Source organism: Camellia sinensis, chromosome 3, assembly GCF_055761805.1.
Source record: "Camellia sinensis isolate YWXY chromosome 3, ASM5576180v1, whole genome shotgun sequence".
In the NCBI taxonomy this organism is placed as follows: Eukaryota; Viridiplantae; Streptophyta; class Magnoliopsida; order Ericales; family Theaceae; genus Camellia; species Camellia sinensis.
In genome coordinates this window covers 207607500-207613343 of record NC_138963.1, presented here as the reverse complement: position 1 = coordinate 207613343, position 5844 = coordinate 207607500, and the positions used below count along the sequence as shown (strand labels likewise).

At 34.2% G+C, this 5844-nt stretch overlaps 1 long non-coding RNA gene across 3 annotated transcripts; it reads right to left on the bottom strand.

The window, feature by feature from the left end:
* Positions 1-429: 429 nt before the first annotated feature.
* On the bottom strand, positions 430-5609 carry LOC145823063 (uncharacterized). Of its 3 annotated transcripts, none has more exons than XR_014365172.1 (7): positions 5340-5609; positions 2492-2637; positions 1926-2016; positions 1109-1154; positions 887-1007; positions 663-687; positions 430-589 (listed from the first exon to the last, which is right to left on the bottom strand). It is a non-coding gene; the product is annotated as an uncharacterized LOC145823063 (long non-coding RNA). The 3 variants fall into 3 exon arrangements; XR_014365171.1 differs by having other exon boundaries at positions 431-589; positions 887-996; positions 5340-5606; XR_014365173.1 differs by lacking the exon at positions 1926-2016 and having other exon boundaries at positions 887-996.
* Positions 5610-5844: the final 235 nt, after the last annotated feature.

Sequence of the window (5844 nt, the reverse complement as noted above, 5' to 3'; positions counted from 1 at the left end):
GAGAGAGAGAGAGAGAGAGAGAGAGAGAGAGCGCTGGAGATTTGGGCATAATATTTCTCAGATTCAAAATTAGAATTTGAAAAAAGTGAGAGAGGAAGCGCGTGAAGCACACCACATTCGGAGGCGTTTTTAAACACCTCCAATTATAAAACGGTGTCGTTTTAAATAAAGAATTATGTGACGTTTTATAAAACGTCATTAAATACTAATAAAAGTGACGTTTAAAAAAGCGTCGTTAAAAAAACGCCACCTAAACCGAAATGTAGAAAATATTAGAGATGAATCACAATTAAATCACCTTGTCAAAAGATCATTAACTAAAGATATATCGTGAACTTTAGTACTTTTTTTGTTTGTGCTATACACATAGATGGTTAACAATCTTAATGGAAATTTCAAGCAACAAATGGACATAGTAAGTAAATGTATCTCCTGACAGACCTGTTTTCATTTGCTGATTCTGAAGGGGATTTCTGTCCCTCTGATGGTTTATCGGCCCCACAGCTTTGTCTGTTACTATTGGTCCTAAAAGGGTAGTTTATGTTATTGCATTTCTCACACTTCCAGCTCCCATCGGGCATTTTGTGTTCTGAAAGACGAGATCAATAAGTATCGTGCTAAGAAATTGCAGCCAACCACAAGGAAGGTTTAAAAGGACTCACAAGAATTGGAATCAGATTTCACAGCCTGCATATTCAACGAAGTAATGTTTTGAAACCAATGAAACTTTAAACCAACATCAAAGGAAATTTTTCTAAACTAACAGGATGATGACACAACATAATGAAGAAATTTCCAAATTCAGCATCCAAAATGACAAAGAGCAAGCTATAATACCAGACATTTTAAATGTTGAGTAAAATCTAGAAATGAAAGTAGCTCAAACCTAAGGTCCGGGCTTTGGAGTATTGCACTTCCTCATATTGCAAACTGTTCTAAAAGAGAAGTTGACATTTCCACATTTAGGACATGTCCAGTCGTTATCACGCGTTCCATCTACAGGTGTGCTTGAAGACACAGAGATACAAGTTAGTACATAAAGAGATAGCATCAAGTCAAATCATTGGTCAGAAGTTCAAAAACAGCCTAGATATGGCAAAATCTACACCTTTCTTTTGATATTTATCATCTGGAAAAAATCCAGGCCTTGGGCCCTGCAGAAAAAAATTCAGTCATGAGCTCGTTCCACCAAACATCTAATACAAGAAAATATACTGAGAGGTGAGAGCGCTTTCAATAATTCATGTACCAAAACAAATAATGGGAACCTAGGTAGAGAAGGGGAGGAGTTCAGAGAAAATTTTCCCAAACCATCACATAGAGAAAGAGTATGGTTTTGAAAATATTTGTCAACTTAAACATGATTATGCGGGAATCATGTATGTTATTCTGTAGCACTATGCTTCCTTGCGAATAAATTAATTAGTAAACAGCTCTAGACATGGACATTTTGCACATACCAAAACAAAAGCCAAATGCAAATCAAAAAAAGAAAAAAAAAGAAAAAGAAAAAAAAAGAGACCAAATGGGCATCAGATGAAGATACTGAACAAGTAAGACTGTAGAATGCACCAGCCTTCAAGAATCATAAGCCGATTATCATATCATTATATGCTCAATAAGCCCTAAAAAATTTTAATACTACAAATCACCCTTTTCTCGTGTATGTGGGTGGATGGGTGTAGGGGTGCAGGTTTTTCTAAATAAAATAAACTACATTAAAAATCTCTGTTTACCAAAAAGCATACATAACTAATCACAGGCCTACACCAATACATAGCTCTCCTATGAAGCCTATAAAAAGAGATAATGGACCTTAGAGAGAGAGAGAGAGAGAGAGAGAGAGAGAGAGAGAGGATGTTAACTAATTCTTTTTTCAGAAGTTAATTAAATTGTTTGTTTGGTTAGAGACAGAGAGAAATTACATAATTGGTGAAAACTTTTCATGCTTGATCTTGAAGAAGTGGATTTGCAGAGGAAACTGTTATACTTAAGCTCACACAAATGTCTCATAACCTGAAACCCAACAAATCATGTCAATGGAATTACTTTACATAACAATTTCAATAAGCTACTTGTTTAACACATCCATATACACAGAGTATGGTTCAGTAGAGCATTATAAAAGTAACAGTTGAATAGTTGAATGATCTTTTCATTTTCAAAATCATGACTCATGAGAATAGATCTTATGAAGAATTAAAGAAACGGGTGGTGGGGATAGGGGTGAGAAGAGAAGAGAAGAAATCATGAATATGGGCAATTGGAAATGTGGGGTATGTTGATGGGTGGAAAATTGTATCTATTTCATGTTTTTACGTGCTTGCATTTCAGCAATCATATGATTGTAGAAATCATATTATATGAGAGCCTAGATTTTCTTCCTGCTATGTCCTCTCCTCTCTTTATTTCCCTTTGATGCTGAGTCAATTGCATAAGAAAGTAGTACTTTGTTGAATAGAAGTTCCGAATGTATTTTCAAAGTATTTACCATATCTGTGTAGGAGTCCCTGCAGGGGTAAGAAATGAGATCCAATATCGACCTATACTTTGGCCATTAACCCAAGCTTCACCTTTCCCCATGGAACCAAGGCTTAATACAACGGGGTCAGTACCCCCAGGTGCATCAAATGTAGTCTGTTAAAGTAGCAATGAACCACATGGTTAGTTCATATTAAAGTTTCAACAACATTGCATTGAACAATAGAGACGACCTATCGTATATTTTTATCTTGACTATGACTTCAACTATTGAACAACGCGAAAGATGTCAACACAAAACTTTAATAGAAAACCTATCATTTACAAAGTCATCATGTGTCTGTGCACTGAGTAGAAAAAATATGTCACCTATTATATTCATTAACTTAGAATTGAAATGATATAAATGAATTAATTACTATACTAAATCATTTTTGGTGGACATCATGAAACAATTATAACCATAGGCATGTATAAAATTTATCCCTTTCTCTCTGTTCTTGTCGATCATGTTGTGGAAACAAGAGTTTGGACCAGGGGTTAGACTAGGACGATCAACCTAGATCCCTTTGCGACTATGGCAAACTAAGAAGCACAGACATACAACACAACATGCGGGGGACACGTACAAAACATATAATTTTTATATATTTATTATGTCATATTTTTTAATATTATATATTTATTTTATATCAAATATTTATTCTCATCAAATTCATTAATCTTGGGTATGCTATTCCGGTGAAAAAAATTATAAAAAAATAAAATAAAATGGAACACAGGCTAATTCGTCCAGCGTGTCCAACACGGGGTTGGAGTGTGTCCATGTCCAACACATGTCAGACACCGATATTTGACCTCCAGAGAGGTGTGTGCGCTTCATAGATGACAATCTTTGGAGCACATGCACTAAAATGAGTTGAATCACCTGGAACACACAAATACCTTGTAGTGTTTATGATCATCTTAATGGTCATCGCATCAAACTAATTTTATTTTACATTAATGCCACTTTTGGCTCTCCTATTTGACTATAAACTGCATAAAAATTAGAATCGAGCGCACCACCACAGTGATGCAGAGAAACAAAAATGAGACAGCCTATTATTTTTCATTTCAAATTTACAATGTAATACATTCATTAAATAAGGAGTATAAAGCTTCTACTTACCTTTTACCATGTGAGTGGCTGTGAAGAAGAGTTATCTGTACTCCATTAAACTTTACTTGATCTCCAAAGAACGAAGAGATGAAAGGTTACCCAGCCACTCCGGCAGAGATTCCAACCCATCAAAGAATTCAATTGACAAGTCTCTTAAGGCAGTGAGGTGCTAAAGTTGATAAGGCAAAAATATCCACTTTTGTATGATCTAGAATAATGTGGCAGCTCGTTGTAAAACTAAAGACCAATCAATGTGACGTATATATTTTGTATAAAAATTCTGGTAATATTTCTTTTTTTTTTTCCTAACAGAAGGTGATATTTTTGCCAATCAAGAAAAAAAAGACACCAAAACCATAGAAATCCATCACTAATCATGACTATTGAACTTACAGTAAAGATATATAGACGAAAATTAAAAGTAGATAAAAAAGATACGTGAATCTCGGTATAAATCAAAGCTACTCAACAATGAATGAACACAGATATAAATATATATATATATATATATGAAAATATAGCACAAAGATTGATTCGAACCAAAGCTTCATAGCTGAGAGAGAGAGAGAGAGAGAGAGAGAGAGAAGAAATTTTTATAAGAAAATCTAAAGTTTCAGACCTTTGATTCTAAGCAATATAGGCACATGGAACAAAGATATAATTTTTTTAAAAGAAACCAATATTTGACAGAAGAATGAGAAAAAAAAAATTTTAGCAACCAAACAGAGTTCAGAGTTTCAACTAAACCTACCAGATCTTTGTGATTTTTCTTGGTGTCCCAATGGGCACTGAAGAACCCCTCCTTGCACTACAGTGACTCAAATACTTAAGTTGAATACATAGCAAGCTAAATAAAACAAATCAAAACAAGAGTGATGGAATGCAAATCAATGAAAACTAGAACAAATAAACAAATCACGTACTGACAAATAAAACAACTCCAGATCCCACAACCTATGTATTACAAAACCAGCACTCTTTTTCTTTTTCTTTTTCTTTTTTTTTTCTTTTTTCTTTTTTCTTTTTTCTAAGGAGTAAACAATCTTTTCAACAAACTCAAATGAGTCCTTTTCATCTCCTACTACTGCAGAATATATATATATATATATATATCTTAAAACCCTTTCTAAACTATTTCTAAACATATTTCTCTGTACTTGCTAATACTAAATGGACTGTCAACAAATTAAATTCTATGTCAAAAACTAACATAAAACACAATTTCCAATTGCTCAAAATAGTATTGTGGCTGAAACATAAATCCAATCAAAACTAGAAGAAAGTAACAAATAGAATTTAGACCTAATATTTACAGATCTGATCGGAGAGATAGCAGATCTGAAAATAAGATCTACGTCTCTAGATCGTTAAACTCACGACCCATCTCGATTATATGAACCGGTAATTGCCTGGAGACATTGACATTGCACTAGAAACCCTAGACAAAATGCAATCGCTATGAACGAGAAAAGCTTTCCATGTATCCCATTGCATGGACTAGAAAGAGCAAGAGACCACAAACGAAGAGAAAGAACACAAAACAAAAGCAAAAATGCAAGAAATACGCTAGATTTGGGGAAAAAATGCAAGTGAATCTACAAACATCAACCAAAAATATATTCCAAATCGTTGTTTTAACCATGAGATTTTACAGATCTTGAGTGAACTTAGCAAATCTAGGTTAGAAAACCCTTACCTTGAGCCCTAGATCGATTTAGATCAGAAGGATTCGAACAATCTCGAAGATATACGCTCAGGTCAGGAGGGAGAACAAGATTTTCTAGATCAAAATCACCAAAAATCGATGGAAATCAAAGAACCAGCCCTCTCTCTCTCTCTCTCTCTCTCTCTCTCTCAAGTCGCATCTCTGTTCCATCGACTGAAATCGAAAAGCATATCTAGATAGGTAAAATTACCTTTGTAAAAGGGAAAAAAAAATCCCCTATTCACGTACACAAAACTGTGCCGTTTCACTGGCACAAATGTTACCCTCCCTTTCATACCATGTTATACCACCGTTTGCTAATAAACTAGTATAGCATAATCGGGAATTTAAAAGATTTGCTCACAGATTGGACGGCATTTGTCAAAAACGCCACCAAAAAAACGTGGTTATATCTCATTTTTCCTGTAGTGTTATTTGATCAATACATTTTATTTTTTTGATAATTTTTTTAAGTAAAAAAGTTGAATAAAGATTA